We start from the raw sequence: 21,303 nt of genomic DNA on the forward strand, positions 1-21,303 counted from the left end.
GGCTATCGACGCAACACGGTCATGTGCCAAGCTATGTGGTAGGTCATTTGAGCCACACGGCTGTGTGGTAGACCAGGCTAGAGGTTGCTTTGGTTATTTAGCAACTCGAACAAGAGACACAAGCGTGTATCTAGGCCAGTTAGAGATTTTTAGTTTGGGAGTTATATAGGTCTGTGCTAGATCGTGTAACTCTCTGTTCAAAGTTACATGGGCGTGTGCCAGACTGTGTGGGTCACACAAGCCACCCATCTAGGCTATGTGAATTTGTAACACCTCTTACCCGAGTCCGAGGCTGGAATTGGGCACGAGGCATTGCCTAACTTAACCGCATGCATACAATCATTTCCGAGTTATGAAAACTAGGTCAAACTTAAAAATTTTCTCTTTTAATCTAAAAGTTCTTAATATGGGCCTATGAGGCCCAAATCACGTTTTGGAAATAACCCGAGATTAATTCCAACATCTTTGAAAACTTTGAAAAATGCCACTTGAAGCAGGGCACTTGATAGTGTGGAAGGACAACACGCCCGTGTGGCCATTATGACATGGCCACGCTAAAGGCCCATGTTGTTTACACGGCCTAAGCACAAGGGAACACGCTCGTGCCCCAGAGCCCGTGTGAATTAAATTCCAAATTTGAATCTATAGGGGTTTCACACAACCTGACACACCCTCGTGTCCATGGCCCGTGTCCCTCACACGGCCATGACACGCCCGTGTCCTAGCCCGTGTCTAAAACCCTTGACACTCTGTTTCTGACGTCAGCAACAATTTAGGGGCACACGGCCAAGGCACACACCCATGGCCAGATGTCGTATCTTCCACATGGCTAAGACACACTACTATTTCTCTACCCGTGTGTTTACTACCATGGATACTAACTTGCAAATTTCAGATGCAGAGGACACACGCCCGAGCAACACGCCCATGGGGCTGACCGTGTGTCACACACGGCCCAGACACATGCCTGTGTGTCTACCCGTGTAGACAATATAAGGCTATCTACCAAGCCTTTTGCCACCCTGAAACACAATCTAATACCATCCATCACACCAAAGTCTATCATAACATGATTTCCTAATCAAGCAACCATAACTAAGACCTATATACATTCCTCATATGTTTAAGCGACTAATTTATGTACTTTTCTATCCTTACATTGAAATTCACATGCTCAACCATACCAAGAATTTTCTCATTCATGAAACACCCTTTTGTATTCATATAAAAACTTTCAATATTAGCCATTTCTCATGGCCTTATACAAAATGAGTCAAATGCTAAAACAAGCCAACACATTTGGCCCCAAAACAATGTGACACTAAAACAAGACGAAAGTTCCTATACATGTCATAATCAAATAAAAGAACTAACTATACCAAGTGCTTCAGATGATAGTGTGACTAGTTTCTCCGACGTATGCGATGATCCTTGAGCTACTTTGGCAGAACTATAAGAAAATGGAAAGGAAAAGGGGTAAGCATAAAGCTTAGTAAGTTGCATGAAAATAAACATAAACTAATTATCATACAACAATATGCTCATAACATTTCATAGCTTGTCCATGAATACAATGAATAGACATAAGTACAACTTACTCATCACCATCTAGTACAATTCATATGGCATATATTGAGCCCGCATCTCATACATTTCAAGTAGGTACCTGTACCACATGGTTATAACTTTTCTCATTTCGATACAAATCATGAATCTTTCATTAAATCATTTGGAATATTATCGGATACTCAATAACCCCGAACATGGGATAAAATGCTGACGCTATGTCTCAAACATGGTCTTACACTGGCTAGGATATTAAAGTCGATGCCCTGTCCCAAATAGGTCTTACACTGACTTTCATATATCGAAGCTGATGCTATGTCCCAAATAGGTCTTACACTGGCTCTCATCTATCAATGTCGATACCATATCCCAGATAGGTTTTACACTAGCTTGTATATCCCGAGGCTGATTCATGTCCCAGACATGTCTTACATTGGCTCACATACCACCCAATGTCATGGTACGAATATCCAAGTCTATTCCAAATGTTCAACCATAAGTCATTACTACAGTAATTTCTCGACATGCATTCTCATAATCACAATTCAAAAATTCATGTAGTATCAATTCAATTATACATCATAGCAATTTAGTTACATTATTAACCTACAACTTACTTCGGTATACAAAATGTGAGTGACTATTTTGACTTAGTCCGTTAGCTTGGCTTTTCCCCGGTCTAGGCCCATATTTTGTAATTCTTAATCTAAAATAATAAAAATTCATAAATTTAATCATTTTATTGATATAGGTACTCAACAATTTATAATTGGGCAAAATGACCATTTAGCCCCTAGACCCAAAAATTGATTTTTATCACATTTGCTCATTAATCAAGCCTAGCCAAATACTTTTTATACTAGGAGCTGCTCACAATTCTCATTATTTCACACATTTATTACCTATTTTTCAACTTATGCAAAATGGTCCTTAGTTAGGGTTTCCATGAAAACTACTTCACAAAAGTTGTTTATTTCACAACCATGATTCATTTTCTTCCATAAAATTTCAAAAATCAACATGAACACTCTCATGGTAAAACCCTAGACTTTTAACCATTTTGCAAAATAGCCCCCTCATTTGAATGCCCATGCCATAAGGGTTCCAAAAATGCAAAAATTATCAAGAATGGCTATAAAAATCACTTACTTTCAAGAGAGAAAAGTTGCTACAAATTTTGAGCTCCTAAAACCCCTAAAATGGCTGAAATTTCGGTGCAAAAAGATGACACTATTGCTTCCCTTTGTTTATTTTATTTTTAGTCAAAATTGGTCACCTAAACCACCTAACTTTGAAATTTTGACTCTTTCTTGACCCTATGGCCGACCCAGCTTCCTATAAGTGTCTATTTGCATTTTAAACACCCCCCAAATATGGTCCTTTAGTAATTTAACACCTTTGGCTATTAAGACAAGACTCTTGCCCTTTATGCGATTTAGTCCTTTTTCACAATTAAGCTCACAAACTCTAAAATTAATTCACCAAATTTTTCATGCATTAATATAATCATGCTATAATACCAAAATAATAATTAAATAATTTATTTAACTTTATATTTGTGGTCTCAAAACCACTATTCCTATTAAGCCCAGAATCGGGCTATTACAGAATCCACATGAGCGTGTAGGTAAAAGAAAACCAGAATTTTTCCCTAGGGTCATAAACACCATTCAAATAGAATATAGGCCTTCCATAGGGTCTGAGTGATTTGGATTAGGCTATATAACTTGATATCTAATGATCTTATACCGAATAATTTGTTGTCTATATGTATATCTGATGTCATATCTGGAAAATGATTATAATCTGCATTACCTGAGTATGATTGGTATTGGGATAACTATATATGCATTTTTTATATCTGGTAAATTTGTATCTGCTTTGGGTTGGGCCTTGTGATAAATTAAGAAGGAAGTGTGTGTAGTTAATTATCTGTCGTTTATTGTGGCTAAGCCACATATAAATCTTGTAACGCCCAGAATTTTGGGCCTGGAAGTATTAGGTCTTGAGCATGGGAACAGTTAGGAGGCTGCACATAAATGTTTAATTGTACGAGAAAGTGACACGACTGTGTATCTGCTCATTGGTTAAGTGTTCTGGGAGTGTTTAAGAAGTCTTGGGTTCAAGCCTTGGCTTGTGCAAAAATTTTGTTTTTTCTTGAATAAACCCTGTCTCTAGTCAATAGGCCTATTAAATAAATATGAATAAAACATGACAGAATGGGCCTGCTAGCCTAGGGGATAGGTGGCGCATGGTGTGTGCCTGTGGTTGAGGTTTGAATCCCGGTGGGTGCAGTGGGTGTTTTATTTTGCTGCTGTGTCATGGGAGTGTTGTGGGTTGACTAAAACACTAAAGTGGTTAAGGGGAATTCAAATTGAGTAGCTGAGGGGAGGTATGATCAGTTGGAGGGATTTTAGAAGAGATTATAGGAGAAAATCGTGGGGATTTGTCGTAGGAGAAGAGTTGGTGCCGAATGGGAATTGTAGGCACTCAATGCCATTCGGTGTTGGGGTTGGAAAATTGCTCTTCACTTTTTGGTAACTGTCAACACTTGTTCTTTTCTATTCTTTAGAGACTGAATTGTTCTTGTAAAACCCCTTACCCGTACCCGAGGCTGGGATAAGGTACAAGGCGTTATCGGACAAACATACAAACATTAAACTAAAATACGGGCCATAAAATTTCATTCATATTTCAAAATGTTCATTCACTTACACATAGTCCCTTATTTGAGTCTAAGGAGCCCAAAACATACTTTAGAAAGGGTCTGGGACTAAACCGAGAACTTACGAAAATCTTGGAAATTTCACGCTTTAAGGCTCCACACACCCGTGTCCCAAAGTCGTGTTCCATACACGGCTGAGACACATGGTCGTGTCTCTGCCTGTGTGGAATATACCTAGGCTATTTTCCAAGCTTTGTTCAACCTTAATCTCTTACACACTTATACATTTATACCAAGATTATCATCTTACCAAATATCTTCAGCTTAATCATCAAGCATTCATATTTAAAGCTAGATCATATCTTTATAAAATACCACAATTCAGATGCATGAGAATAACATATTTGCTCTAAACATTTCAATTCAACTCTATACCCAACAAGCATTACATTGAGACTAGTCATATATATATATATATATATATACATGTCATGATACATATCATTCTCTTCTGCTTTTCTTATAAACACATATCATTTATTTCATTATATCAATATTTCATATACCATAGTTTCCATGTATTCCACATATATTTATTTTCCTCCTCCTCCTCTCCATTCCACATCCTTAATGTATATAGCATTCTTGTAAGTACGATTTCACAATATACTAATAAATGCTCACATCAAACTATCCACACGAGTCATAGTCACTTACTTATTTATAATTCGAGCTACAGAGCTCCAAATTAAGTTCCGTAAATTTTCCCTGAAACTAGACTCACATATCTTTCCACTATAAAAGTTTCATAATTTTTGGTTTAGCCAATTAGTACAGTTTATTCATTAAATATTCCCCTATTTCACTTTCTGACAGTTCTGACCTCTCTTCACTAAAAATTAATTATCTCACAGTACAGAACTCAGATAATGTTCTTGTTGATTTATATTGAAAATAGACTCATTTTGGATTTTAAAAACATAAGTTTGAGCTTCTAATTATTTTTCTCCAAATTTTTTTGATTTTCCAAAGTCAGAACAGGGGATCACATAATCATTCTGAACCAGTCTCACAAAAACATAAATATCTCAAAATATAGAACTCCTTTGCTTGCTATGTTTCTTTTATATGAAAATAGACTCATTAAGCTTTAATTTTATATTTCATTCAGTCTCTGATTCAGTTTCTACTATTTTTAGTGATATTTCAAAATCACGTCACTGCTTCTGTCCAAAACAGTTTTATTGCTAATTCACTCTTTCACACTTTCTTTGTATTAACCTCATTTTAACATACATATCACAAATCATTTTCACCACATTTCATATATCACAAGTATAGGCCCATGATCACAAGGTCACAATAAAATCATCCTCACGTATAACTTACTTGTGTATAACCTTACCACATCCCGGTCACTTAATGTACACATCATTCACATAACCAAGTTCTTGCACTTATTCATCACAAAACTCACAAAGCAATACATAGAGAGTCTCCCGTTGAACACTTCGGATCAATCCTCGATACTTGGTGGTTTCAGTACATAGCTCCACCCATCATATAGTTCGGCTCTCTTGTACACATGGTGAACACTTAGTACCACCCATGTGACCTAGCCAGTTTATCTCGTAGCTCTCTTGTCTACATGGTGTACACATAGTATCACCCATGCGACCTAGCTACATCATAATGTCTTGTAGCTCTCTTGTACACATGATATGCACTCAGCACCATACATGTGACCTAGCTACATATCATCTGTATCATCTAATCTTTCTAAAGGTTCAACCGGGATTTCTCTCTCTTTTCCAACAATTTCACCAATCAAGTAATTATCAACAAACATATTCCCAATATTATTATAAAATATCATAATACAAGTAAAATTGATGTATTACTTACATATAAACTTACATCTCATTTAATATCAAGGCAATAACATTAAATTACACATTGCCTTGTTAAAAATCATATGAACTTACAATTTCCCATAATATCCATAATCATAGAAATCACATTTATGTATGATAATTCAATGCACTTCATGTACCATAGACATATTTTTAAATCAATTCATAAACTGGGCACCATAAACATTTAATTTAACATAATTCAATTAATTCACTAAATTTAACTTTCAAATATAAATTACAGCATTATTGCTGTATTATTATCACACCAACTTACATACTTTCAACACCTCGGCAATCATAGTAAATATATCAATTTTACATTGAAACATGCATAAATTAATGCTTATTATACATATGAACTTACCTCGATACTAAAACGGCCATTTTACCAACTTTCCCAATTTTCGATTTTTCTCTCATTCTAGGTTCAAATCTCGTTTTCCGGGATCTAAAACATCATATTTTACTTATTTAATTAATGTACTATTCAAAACAGTCCTTAACTCAAACTTTTGAAAAATTACAATTTTGGCCCTAAACTTTTGCATATTTACACTTTTTCCCTTAGGCTCGGGAATTAAACTTCATCCCTTATTCTTATGTTTTATGACATGATGATCACTTTTCCCTTCTATGGCAACATCAAAATCTCACTCTAACATATACTTATGACTATTAGGTATTTTTACCGATTAAGCCCTTTTACTCGTTTTCACTCAAAACCGAGTAGCACAAGTTGTCTAGCATAATTTAAAACCTCATATTATATCATAAAACATCAAAATAAACACATTTCACCTATGGGTATTTTTCCAAATATGAATCCTAGCTTAAATTATTGCTAGAATAAGCTTAATCAAATTACCGGGATTCTAAAAACGTAAAGAACTTGAAAAACAGGGTTAGAACGGACTTACTATTGAGCTTGGAAAGCTTGAAAACCCTAGCCATGGCTTCCCCCATGCTAATTTCGGCCTCCATGAAAAAGATGAGTCAATTTTTGCTTTATTTTCCCTTTTTATTTCTTTTAATTACCAAATGACCAAAATGCCCTTCCTTACTAAACTTTCAAAAATTCCATCCATGTCCAATTTTTGTTCATAACTTAGAAATTGGTCAAATTTCTATTTAAGACCTCCTAATTAATACTTCAAAGCAATTTCATACTAGAAACTTCTAGAATGCAGGTCTTGCAACTTATTCAATTTAGTCCCTAACTTCAAATTGATCACTTTATGCATAGAATTTCTTCACGAAATTTTCACACAATCATGCAATCATATCATAGACCTCAAAATAATCATAAAATAATTATTTCTAGCTCAGATTTTGTAACACCCCAAACCCGGCCTGGAAGTTTGGCTCGAATCTGGCATGTCACATTGAAGTGTTTTTCGAAAATCATGTTTTCATTAAAAACCCTTCTTAATAATTAAAAACTTATACCCTTTTAAACCTTGTTAGAAACCTCAATTTGAATAACATTCGTAATAACTTTGTAAAAATCTTGGCGATTATGGAAGCTTGATTTAAAAACAATTGTGGATACGTGATGTTTTGAACAACAGTAGTTGCTTTGGAAAATCGTGTTCTAATACTAGCAATTATAAGAACAATAAGTAAAATTTCAAATTTGAAATCCAGAAAATTACAATGGCTTTACTACAACCCACATAAAACATTTAAAAGTAATAATCAAAACTATAAAATAAACAGTGTGTGTGACTTCCTCCGAGCCCCTCGTAGCTTCGATCCGTCTAAGGCTGGAAATTACCTGAAAGGTTAATAAACGAGGTGAGTTTACGAAAACTCAGTGTGAAATCCCCAACTATATAAAAGGAACAGTCAGTCATATAAAAGAATTAAAAGTTTGGCCTCACTCTACTTACGATTTCAGATCAATTGGGCCTTAGCCCACCAGAACAGACAAGATGCAGATGGGCCTTAGCCCATTACAGAATAAGAAACATTATCAGAACTAGAATCAAAATGAGAATTAGAATCAGAATTAGGTGACAGAATCAGAATCAGTATCAGGTAACAGAATCAGAATGTGAATGTGAATGCAATCCCAACCCAATCCAGCCGTATACACCCCCGTACCAACCTTACACCATGTGGGGAGACATCTCAACCCACCCATCCGCTACACACCACAGAATTTGCAGCATGGCTGCCAGAACAGATATTGTGACAGAGTCACCAGATACAGATATTATGGCAGAGCCACCATAACAGATAATGTGGTAAAGCCACTTAACAGAATACGTGGCACAAAGCCATCGATAACTGCATTATGTTAGGCACATAGCCCTCAACTAGAGTAACATAATTGGCACACAGCCCTAAGTAAATGTGATTAACATAAAGTCGTCAATAATCATATGTTGGCACATAGCCTTAGGCAAATACGTTTGGCACACAGCCATAATTAGGTTGGCACAGAGCCATATATAGGTTGGCGCAAAGCCATAATCAGAAGGCTTTAAGCCATCGGTAGCTGTATCATGTTAGGCATATAGCCATCAACGACAGTAATATAGTCGGTACACAGCCTCGGGTAAATATGATCGGCACTCAGCCATTGATCCGTCCACAATCGTCTCAGGTGACCCGTGTGACCTTATCAAATCAGTACGAATATACGGCTCTTAAGCCTTCGGTGGATCCACTTTCGTCAAGCAACCATGCGATCCTAACAGATCATATCTTCCTCCGTACAAAATCCCAACCCATGCAACATGTCATGTATGCAGAATGTCATGCCCATATTTGAATCAAACAATCACAGTCAAGTTATTCATTTCACCAACATATATTCACAATCAAATCCCTTAACCACACAGTCCAAGTTAGTAACTTGCCCACAAGGGCAAAATAGTCATCTAACACCCTAGGGGCAAAGTGGTAATTGTAACACCCCGAACCCGAGACCGTCGCCGGAGTCGAACACGAGGTGTTAACAGACTTCAACCCACTTATTGAGAGTTTCCAGACAAGCTGCCAATCTGTGTACTAGTCGCTCCAAAATTCATAACTTGAGTTTTACAACTCGAAAATCAGTTTCGCAATTTTTCCCTGAAACTAGACTCATATTTCCATCTACATATTTTTTTATAGAATTTTTGGTCGAGCCAATTAGTACATTTTATTAGTTAAAGTCTCCCCTGTTGCAGGGATCGACTACTCTGACCTTTGTGCGTTACGAATTGGATATCTCCCTGTACAGGGCTTCAATACTGATGCCGTTTGTTTCTATAGAAACTAGACTCAGAGAGGAATCTACACATATATGGCATGACTCCTAATTATCTCTGGTTAATTTACAATGATTTTCCAAAGTCGGGACAGGGGATCCAGAAACCGTTCTGGCCCTGTTTCACAAGAACTTTAATATCTGTTAACTTATCACTCATATGACCATTTCGTTTCTTCCATATGAAAGTATATTCATCAAGGTACATTTGCATAATTTATTTACTATTTAATACCATTCCTACTATTTTTAGTGATTTTTCAGTCTCACGTTACTGCTGCTGCCAGCACCTATCACTAAAGCAACTATGCCTATTTCATGATTTCCTTTGATCTAACTAGTGATTCATCATACATGTCACAAATCATGATCATGACTAGCCATACCAGAGGCTAATCATTATCCAACATCTCCCTACTACACTATTGCCATAACATGCATTTTAACACCAAAATAATCAACCATGGCATAAGGCATGGAAATCGAATTACCAAGACTTGTGACTTAACATTGGAGAACTAAATCCAACCGAGCATTTATGCCATTTTCGCATGGCTAAAAGTTTACATACCAAAGTTCAACAAAGCATATTAGCCTATACATGCCAAAATGTTCTCCTAAACCGCTACACAAAAAATACCAAAAGTTGCTAGCCGGTGTGATGACTCATGACGATCACGAGCACGCAAAAAGGACGAGTCCGAGAAACCTAAAATGGCGACAAGCAAACACCGGTGAGTATATAACTCAAGAAGCCATAAGCATTATATTGTCGTTCAGTAATAATATACCATAAAAGAAAATAATTAATGCGGATTAAAATCCTCCATCCACACCCAAACGGTACTATAATTCTTTAGGCATTTCGGTTTGGTCACATACCAAGCCCTACTTGATATTTCATACATTACGCCATATGACATTGCATGCATTTATTTTCGAGCATAATCACCACATAGATCAAGACTTACCAAACCAAAATTCCAAATATAAATAAAATGTCCATTCCGCATGAGCTCAAGGTGTTTACTCGCATCACTGTCCATGATTGACTCGGTAAGGCCGCACATAGAACATGTACGTTTATTAGAGGATGTGCAATAAGCCCGCACACTTAGTGCTTAATAGTCGAACTCGCACACTTAGTGCTATATAATCAAACTTGCACACTTAGTGCTGTATAATTTGAACCCGCACACTTAGTGCCAATTTGTGATTATAAATGTTTACACCCGCACACTTAGTGCCAAACCGATCATTCAATACATCTCACCTCTTTTCTTTCAATTCAATATTTTTATCACCACATGCATACATGTTTATATATATATTCTACCATTCCATTCAGCATCATTACTTGGACATTACGACCCTTTAAATTAGTACAAAATAAGTGCTTAATGACTTACCTTATATCGGATGAAATGATTCCCAATCTACTACTCGATTATCTTTGCTTTGCCTTTGCTTGGTTCTCCCTCTTTGATGTCTTGATCTAAAATGAATACATTTAGTAGTTTAATCTTCTTGCTGGATTTTTATGTGTATAATTTAATGGTTTTCACCCCATTTCACAACTATCTTTGTTCAAAATATCAAAATCTCAACCAACATTTGTTTAATGCTTCAAGGTCGAATGCATGGTCACCATTAAGCTAATCTAGTCTCAAGTATTTTAATCCTAACATACAACATCATGAATCAACTCAACCTTATAAGCCAATATTACTCCTACAATCGATTGTAAGGAGTTAACAAAGAAAATATATTTTTACAAACATATACGCCCATATGGCCGATTTTACCAAATCAAATTTAACCTTACTTATCTCAAATTTTCATTTCATACTATCATCCCCATGACATAGTAAGGTTTTGAATCATGGACTAATTAGAACTAAAACTAGCAACTAAGAACATGCATGAATCTCATGGCACCATATCAAACATACCTTAATCTAGCTACAAGGATGGCCAACCTATTCCAAACCAACCATGAGCAAGGACCCCTTTCTTCTCCCTTGAGATTTTCGGCCAAAAGGATGAAAAAAAAGATGAACAAAGCTTTTTTTTGTTTTTCTTTCTCACTTGCACGGCAATGGGGAGGGGAGGGGAAAGCCTTCACACACACACTTTTTTTTTCATTTTTTTATTACTCATGCACCTTATTTTATTTATTTCAACATAAAACACTCACCCAACATGTTTCATGACATGTCTTGCCCATGCTTCCTTGTCATGGCCGGCCACTAGCACTTGGGGGATTTTGACATGCAAGTCCTCCTTTTGACTACATGTACTATTAGGTCCTTATAGATTAGCCTATCATTTTTCAAAAGTGTCATACAAGTCCTACTAACTGAATTCACATGCAATCGACTAAACCAAGCTTGAAATTTTCACACATTCGTAAATACATATTCTAGACAATAAATATTACGTTCAAACATTTCGGTGACTCGGTTTAGTGGTCCCAAACCGCTTCCGACTAGGGTCAATTTTGGGCTGTCATAACTCTCCCCACTTAAGGAATTTTCGTCCCTAAATCTTACCGTAGAACAGTTTGGGTAACGCTCATTCATAGAATTCTCGGGTTCCCAAGTAGCTTCTTCCATCCTGTGTTTGAGCCATAACACTTTTACTAACGGAACCCTTTTGTTTCGCAACTCCTTCACTTCACGAGCTAGGATACTAATCGGTTCTTCTTCATAACTCATATCGGCTTGAATTTCAATCTCGGAGGGTTTATTACATGCGAAGGATCGGATCGGTAACGTCAAGCATCGAAACATGGAAAACGCTAGGATCCTTTCGAGTTCGGGGGTAAAAGCAACCTATACGCCATCGGGCCGACTCGTTCGGAGATCTCATATGGCCCAATGAATCTCGGACTCAATTTGCCCTTACGGCCAAAATCGAGTATCTTTTCCGTGGTGATACCTTAAGAAACACTTTGTCTCCCACCGATACTCAATATCTCTTCGTTTTAAATCCGCGTCGACTTCGATGATCGATGTCGCTTTCGACTCTCACGAATTATACTTACTTTCTGCTCAAAGATCTTTAATCAAATCCACTCAAAATTTTACTTTCACCGAGCTCGGTCCAAAACAATGGTGTACGGCATTTTCGACCATACAAAGCCTCGTAAGGCGCCATCTTAATGCTTGACTGAAAACTATTGTTGTAAGCAAATTCAATCAAGGGTAAATACCGCTTCCATGAACCACTAAACTCGAGGATGCAGATCTCAACATATCCTCAAGTATCTGAATTATCCGCCAGATTGACCATCGGTTTGGGGATGAAAAGCGGTGCTAAAATGCAGACTTGGTACCCAAAGCTTCTTGCAATTTCTTCCAAAATCGTGAGGTGAATCTCGGATCTCGTCCGACACAATAGAAATCGGTACCCGTGTAATCTCACAACTGAGAAACATACAATTCAGCTAGCTTATCCAATGAAAAATCCATACGTGCGGGATAAAGTGAGCCGACTTAGTCAATCTATCAACGACGACCCAAATTGCATCTTTCTTGCTTGCCGACACCGGCAAGCCGGATACAAAATCCATCGTGACTCGCTCCCATTTCCATTCGGTATCATAATTGCTCAAGCAAACCCGTGGGCACTTGATGTTCACCTTTACTTGTCGACATACTAAGCACTTCGAAACAAAGTTGGAAATGTCTCGTTTCATACCATGCCACCAAAAGCGGTGTCTCGTGTCGTTGTACATTTTCGTACTCCGGGTGAATTGACATTCGGCTACAATGAGCTTCGCTCGAATCGTAGAAATGAGTTCTGAATTTCTTGGGACACACAAGTTTATTTGAACCTCAAACAATCGTCATCATCAACTTGAAACTCGATTCCAAATTCAAACACATTCGCCCGTTTTGCAACCAATTCAAAGATCGACTTTTTGAGCTTCACGAATCGATGAGTCAACAGAGGTTTGGCCCTTAATTCCATCACTAGTACATTGTCGGATAGAATGCATAAGTGTACATTCATCGTCAGAAGGCAAACAAAGGATTAACGACTTAGGGCATCCGCAACCACATTAGCCTTTCCGGGTGATAGTCAATGACAAGCTCGTAATCTTTTAACAACTCGAGCCAACGCCTTTGTTGCGATTTAAGTCTCTTTGAGTCATCAAATATTTGAGACTTTTGTGATCCGAATACACATGGCACTTCTCACCCAATAAGTAATGTCGCCATATTTTCAAGGCGAATACGATGGCAGCCAATTCGAGATCATGGGTCGGGTAATTTTTCTCATGTGGCTTTAATTGTCTCGACGCATAGGCCACAACTCGACCTCCTTGCATCAATACACAACCCAACCCAAGTAGGGATGCGTCACTATACATGACAAACTCTTTGCCTGATTCGGGTTGCACTAAAACTGGAGCTTCACTCAAATAAGTTTTCAGTTGATCGAAACCTTTCTGACATTTTTCTGTCCATTCGAACTTAACATCTTTTTGAAGTAGCTTCGTCATGGGTGTGGCTATCATTGAGAAACCTTTACAAACCGTCGGTAACCGTAAGAAGTCCCAAAAGCTCCGAACCTCCGTAGTATTTCTGAGGCTTCCACTAAGTATGGCTGAAATTTTGCTCGGTCGACTCGAATACCCGATGCCGATACCACATGACCCAAGAAGCTAACTTCTCTTAACCGTAACTCGCACTTGTTTGAACTTAGCATATAACCGCTTATCCCGTAAAATTTGCAACACTAATCTCGGTGTTCAAGATGTTCGGTCTCATTTCTTGAATAGACCAAGATGTCATCAACGAACACAACTACGAACCGATCCAAATATCGCTCAAGATCCGATTCATCAAATCCATAAATACCGCAGGGCATTAGTGAGCCCGAACGGCATCACTAAGAACTCGTAGTGACCGTACTCGCTCAAAGCGCTTTGGAGTACGTCCAATCTCGAATCCATGAATCGATAATAACCCGATCTCAAATCTATCTTCGAAAACACTGAGGCTCCCTTCAGTTGATCGAACAAATCATCAATACGCGGTAGCGGATATTTATTCTTTATCGTCACTTTATTCAGCTGACGATAGTCAATACACAATCTCATGGTTCCGTCCTTCTTTTTCACAAACAACACTGGTGCACCCCAAGGTGAGAAACTTGGTCGAGCGAAACCTCTATCCGTCAATTCTTGCAACTGAGCCTTCAACTCCTTCAACTCGGTTGGTGCCATACGATACGGAGCCATAGATATTGGCGTAGTCCCAGGTACAAGCTCAATACTAAACTCTATCTCCCGCACAGGTGGCAAACCCGGTAATTCTTCGGGAAAAACGTCCGGGTATTCACTAACCACCGCACAGATTCGGTTTCTTTTCTAACTCTTTGTCACTAAGTACATGCGCAAGGTACGCTTCGCACCCTTTCTTACGTATTTCGAGCCAACATTGACGATATCGCACCGGCAACCCTTTAAGTCCGTAGACTCAATTCGGATCATCTCGTTATTTGCGCACCTCAAGTCAACGATTTTTCTTTTGCAATTCACCACCGCCATATACGGTCAACCACCCATACCAAGAATAACGTCAATTCATCAAATGGTAATAGCATCAAATCGGCCGGAAAATGTAATTCTCGGATCATTAGGGGGCATCTCTTACACACTTTGTCAACAAGCGCATATTGACCCAAGGGATTTGACACTCGAATTACGAACTTAGTAGACTCAATAGGCGTAGTCTTATGGATGCTAAAGTCTCACATACATAAGAATGAGTAGAGCCGGGTCAATTAATGCAATTACATTAGTATCAAAAGAGTGAAAGTACCAAAGGATAACATCGGGAGGATGCTTCCTCTCGTGCACGGATGGCATATGCCCTAGCAGAGTACGGTCTCAGATCGAATAGCCGTACAAGGGCCCTCTCTCGACTACCACTCCTACCTCCTGAAATTCTTGGTGGTCTACCTCTAGTCATCATTCCACTAGGTCTTGCACCTTGCATCCTATGCTTCTCATCAAGCTCCGTGCAATCTCGAATGAAGTGGTCCTTCGAACCGCATCCATAACAGGCCCTGTTGGTAGACTTACCCCAACATTCACCTATGTGTCTTCTTCCACATTAGGGGCATTCGGGTTTCTCTTGACGGTCGATGGTCGTGCTCTAATGGAAATTCCCGCAGTCGTCCTCGATTTATTAGTGTCCTCCCTGAACTTCTTTACAGTCGAGAACAGAGCTTTACCCATCGATCTCTTACGATAGTCTTTAGCTTCAAATTCAGCCTTCTTCTTCTCCTTTCCAAGTTCTTCCACCTTGCAGGCTCGTTCGACCAGCGTCACGAACTCCTTTATCTCCAAAATACCCACTAGTAGTTTTAAATCTTCATTCAATCCTTCTTCAAATCTTTTGCACATAGCAACCTCATCGGCCACACACTCCCGAGCATACCGACTAAGTCTTACGAACTCATGTTCAGATTCAGTCTTGTCATACGGCCTTGCTTGAGTTCCAAGAATTCCTTACGCTTTTGATCGATGAACCGTTGACTAATATACTTCTTTCAAATTTCGCTTGAAAGAAATCCCAAGTAACTCGCTTCGTTTGGGACTATGGAGATCAAAGTCCTCCACCAATAGTAAGCTGAGTCTTGCAACAAGGATATAGCACACTTTAGACATTCATCGGGTGTGCATGACAGTTCATCAAACACCGAATGGTGTTATCAAGCCGAACTCGGCTTTTCGGCATCATCAAGAACTATGGCCTTAAACTCCTCAGCCCCGCTTTCTAATCAAGTCTACAGTGGCTTACTCGGCCTCATAGGATCAAGAATCGATGGCATTACGGGCTCTTGGGGTGGATTATTCAAATTCGGGAATTGTTGGACAGCCGGATTGGTTCGGGCGATTATGCTACCCACTCATTCATCATGGTAAAGAAGGCTTGTTTTTCCTCCTCACCTTGATTATTCGCAGATGGTGAGAGGTTCAACAGCGGCGCCCCTTGTGCAGGAGCAGCCGCTACACTTTCAACGCCATCCGCCAAGGTTCTCTCTACACCGGATCCATTTACTAATCAAAACAAAAATTTTAACCGTCAAGTCATCACACATTTAAACATTAACATTAAGGCATGTATAGCTAGACTCATACGTGCTATGGTAGTCCTAGAACTGACTAAACCATAGCTCTGATACCAATAAAATGTAACACCCAACCCGAGACCGTCACGAGTCGAACACGAGGTGTTAACAGACTTCAACCCACTTATTGAGAGTTTCCAGACAAGCTGCCAATCTGTGTACTAGTCGCTCCAAAATTCATAACTTGAGTTTTACAACTCGAAAATCAGTTTTGAAATTTTTCCCTGAAACTAGACTCATATTTCCAGCTACATATTTTTTTCTAGAATTTTTGGTCGAGCCAATCAGTACAGTTTATTAGTTAAAGTCTCCCCTGTTACAGGGATTGACTACTCTGACCTTTGTGCGTTACGAATTGGATATCTCCCTGTACAGGGCTTCAATACTGATGCCATTTGTTTCTATAGAAACTAGACTCAGAGAGGAATCTACAAATATATGGCATGACTCCTAATTATCTCTGGTTAATTTACAATGATTTTCCAAAGTCGGGACAGGGGATCCAGAAACCGTTCTGGCCCTGTTTCACAAGAACTTTAATATCTGTTAACTTATCACTCATATGACCATTTCGTTTCTTCCATATGAAAGTAGATTCATCAAGGTACATTTGCATAATTTATTTACTATTTAATACCATTCCTACTATTTTTAGTGATTTTTCAGTCTCACGTTACTGCTGCTGCCAGCACCTATCACTAAAGCAACTATGCCTATTTCATGATTTCCCTTTGATCTAACTAGTGATTCATCATACATGTCACAAATCATGATCATGACTAGCCATACCAGAGGCTAATCATTATCCAACATCTCCCTACTACACTATTGCCATAACATGCATTTTAACACCAAAATAATCAACCATGGCATAAGGCATGGAAATCGAATTACCAAGACTTGTGACTTAACATTGGAGAACTAAATCCAACCAAGCATTTATGCCATTTTCGCATGGCTAAAAGTTTACATACCAAAGTTCAACAAAGCATATTAGCCTATACATGCCAAAATGTTCTCCTAAACCGGCTACACAAAAAAAATACCAAAAGTTGCTAGCCGGTGTGATGACTCCGATGACGATCACGAGCACGCAAAAAGGACGAGTCCGAGAAACCTAAAATGGCGACAAGCAAACGAGTCCGAGAAACCTAAAATGGCGACAAGCAAACGAGTCCGAGAAACCTAAAATGGCGACAAGCAAACACCGGGTGAGTATATAACTCAGTAAGCCATAAGCATTATATTGCCGTTCAAGAATAATATACCATAAAAGAAAATAATTAATGCGGATTAAAATCCTCCATCCACACCCAAACGGTACTATAATTCTTTAGGCATTTCGGTTTGGTCACATACCAAGCCCTACTTGATATTTCATACATTACGCCATATGACATTGCATGCATTTATTTTCGAGCATAATCACCACATAGATCAAGACTTACCAAACCAAAATTCCAAATATAAATAAAATGTCCATTCCTCATGAGCTCAAGGTGTTTACTCGCATCATGTCCATGATTGACTTCGGTAAGGCCGCGCACATAGAACATGTACGTTTATTAGAAGATGTGCAATAAGCCCGCACACTTAGTGCTTAATAGTCGAACTCGCACACTTAGTGCTATATAATCAAACTTGCACACTTAGTGCTGTATAATTTGAACCCGCACACTTAGTGCCAATTTGTGATTATAAATGTTTACACCGCACACTTAGTGCCAAACCGATCATTCAATACATCTCACCTCTTTTCTTTCAATTCAATATTTTTATCACCACATGCATACATGTTTATATATATATTCTACCATTCCATTCAGCATCATTACTTGGACATTACGACCCTTTAAATTAGTACAAAATAAGTGCTTAATGACTTACCTTATATCGGATGAAATGATTCCCAATCTACTACTCGATTATCTTTGCTTTGCCTTTGCTTGGTTCTCCTCTTTGATGTCTTGATCTAAAATGAATACATTTAGTAGTTTAATCTTCTTGCTGGATTTTTATGTGTATAATTTAATGGTTTTCACCCCATTTCACAACTATCTTTGTTCAAAATATCAAAATCTCAACCAACATTTGTTTAATGCTTCAAGGTCAATGCATGGTCACCATTAAGCTAATCTAGTCTCAAGTATTTTAATCCTAACATACAACATCATGAATAAACTCAACCTTATAAGCCAATATTACTCCTACAATCGATTGTAAGGAGTTAACAAAGAAAATATATTTTTACAAACATATACGCCCATATGGTGATTTTACCAAATCAAATTTAACCTTACTTATCTCAAATTTTCATTTCATACTATCATCCCCATGACATAGTAAGGTTTTGAATCATGGACTAATTAGAACTAAAACTAGCAACTAAGAACATGCATGAATCTCATGGCACCATATCAAACATACCTTAATCTAGCTACAAGGATGGCCAACCTATTCCAAACCAACCATGAGCAAGGACCCTTTCTTCTCCTTGAGATTTTCGGCCAAAAGGATGAAAAAAAGATGAACAAAGCTTTTTTTTGTTTTTCTTTCTCACTTGCACGACAATGGGGAGGGAGGGAAAGCCTTCACACACACACTTTTTTTTTTTCATTTTTTATTACTCATGCACCTTATTTTATTTATTTCAACATAAAACACTCACCCAACATGTTTCATGACATGTCTTGCCCATGCTTCCTTGTCATGGCGGCCACTAGCACTTGGGGGATTTTGACATGCAAGTCCTCCTTTTGACTACATGTACTATTAGGTCCTTATAGATTAGCCTATCATTTTTCAAAAGTGTCATACAAGTCCTACTAACGAATTCACATGCAATCGACTAAACCAAGCTTGAAATTTTCACACATTCGTAAATACATATTCTAGACAATAAATATTACGTTCAAACATTTCGGTGACTCGGTTTAGTGGTCCCGAAACCACTTCCCGACTAGGGTCAATTTTGGGCTGTCACAGTAATTTTACCCCATAAGGGTATCTCGGTAATTCTATCCTGTAGGGGTATTTCAATATTTCTACCCTACAAGGGTATTTCGGTAATTCTATCCTACAGGGGTATTTTAGTAATTCTACCCTACAGGGGTATTTCGATATTTCTACCCTACAAGGGTATTTCGGTAATTCTACCCTACAGAGGTATTTAAGTAATTCTACCTACGTGGGTATTTCTAAGATTTCTACCCTACAAGGGTATTTCAGATTTCTACCCTACAAGGGTATTTCGGTAATTCTACCCTATAGGGGTATTTCGATATTTCTACCCTACAAGGGTATTTCGGTATTTCTACCCTACAAGGGTATTTTAGTAATTCTACCCTACAGGGGTATTTCAGTAATTCTACCTTACAAGGGTATTTCAGTAATTCTACCCTACAGGGGTATTTCAGTAATTCTACCCTATAGGGGTATTTTGGTATTTCTACCTTACAAGGGTATTTCGGTATTTCTACCCTACAAGGGTATTTCGGTAATTCTACCCTACAGGGGTATTTCGGTATTTCTACCCTACAAGGGTATTTCGGTATTTCTACCCTACAAGGGTATTTCGGTAATTCTACCCTACAGGGGTATTTCAGTAATTCTACCCTACAGGGGTATTTCGGTATTTCTACCCTACAAGGGTATTTTGGTATTTCTATCCTACAAGGGTGTTTCGGTAATTCTACCCTATAGGGGTATTTTAATAATTTTGTAAATCAAGGGTAAAACGATAATTCTGTAAATCGGGGGTACTTTGATAATTTTACAAGTCGAGAGTATTTCAGTAATTTTACAAATCGAGGGTATTTTAGTAATTTTGCAAACTGAGGGTATTTCGGTAATTTTACAAATCGAGGATATTTGGGTAATTTTATAAACCGGGGGAACTTTGGTAATTTTACAACTGGGGGTATTTCAGTAAATTGGTAAACTAAAGTATTCTAAACAGGGATAATAATACGAATAGGCCTAAAGCCCTTCTCGGCCTAAATGGGCCCACACGCTCGTGTGGCCCTTTTAGCCCAAATCTAGCCATAGATATGAGATTCACCTAGCCTAGTCCAATATTTACTACACAATCAAACAACTTATCCAATTGGGCTCGTAGGCCCTTGGGCCCACATGGCTCCTTTCGACCCATCGCCGCCCGAAGTAGCCATCCTACAACTAGAGTAGTGAGAAATACACACCTGATTGAAGACTGGAGTTAATCCACGCTCCGAGCACTCTTAGCCGGTGCCCAACCCAACCGAGCACACCACAAAGCGAAAGGGATCAGCCAAGAAGGGTACCTTTACTCTCCTCATGGTTCTCTATTTAAAGCCGACCAGATCCACTCTTATGTTAGCTTCCCGATGTGGGATCCCTCCATCATCAGAGTTTGAATTCGACACCAACCCTGTTAGCAAAATAAATGCCCTTTGCTTGCCATGGGATTCGAACCCATGCCTCCCCTTAAATGCTCCACACGTTACTTGCCACTAAGCCACAAGGCTTTTTGTGTCACAATTTCTCGAACAATATTCTTAAGGCCTACCTACTACACCTAGGGTTTGATTCACCTTAAACCAAAATTTTTGCTAGAGTCCAGGTTTGAACCCAGGACTTCTCCAACACTTCTCAGCACACTTAACCACTAAAACAAGCCTTCATTAACGAAATTTACATGCACAACAAAATATTATAAGTTGCCTTCAAACGCTTCCATGCTTAAGCCCCAAAACTTCTAGGCCCAAATTCAG

This window comes from Gossypium arboreum, chromosome 8 (genome assembly GCF_025698485.1).
Source record: "Gossypium arboreum isolate Shixiya-1 chromosome 8, ASM2569848v2, whole genome shotgun sequence".
NCBI lineage: Eukaryota > Viridiplantae > Streptophyta > Magnoliopsida > Malvales > Malvaceae > Gossypium > Gossypium arboreum.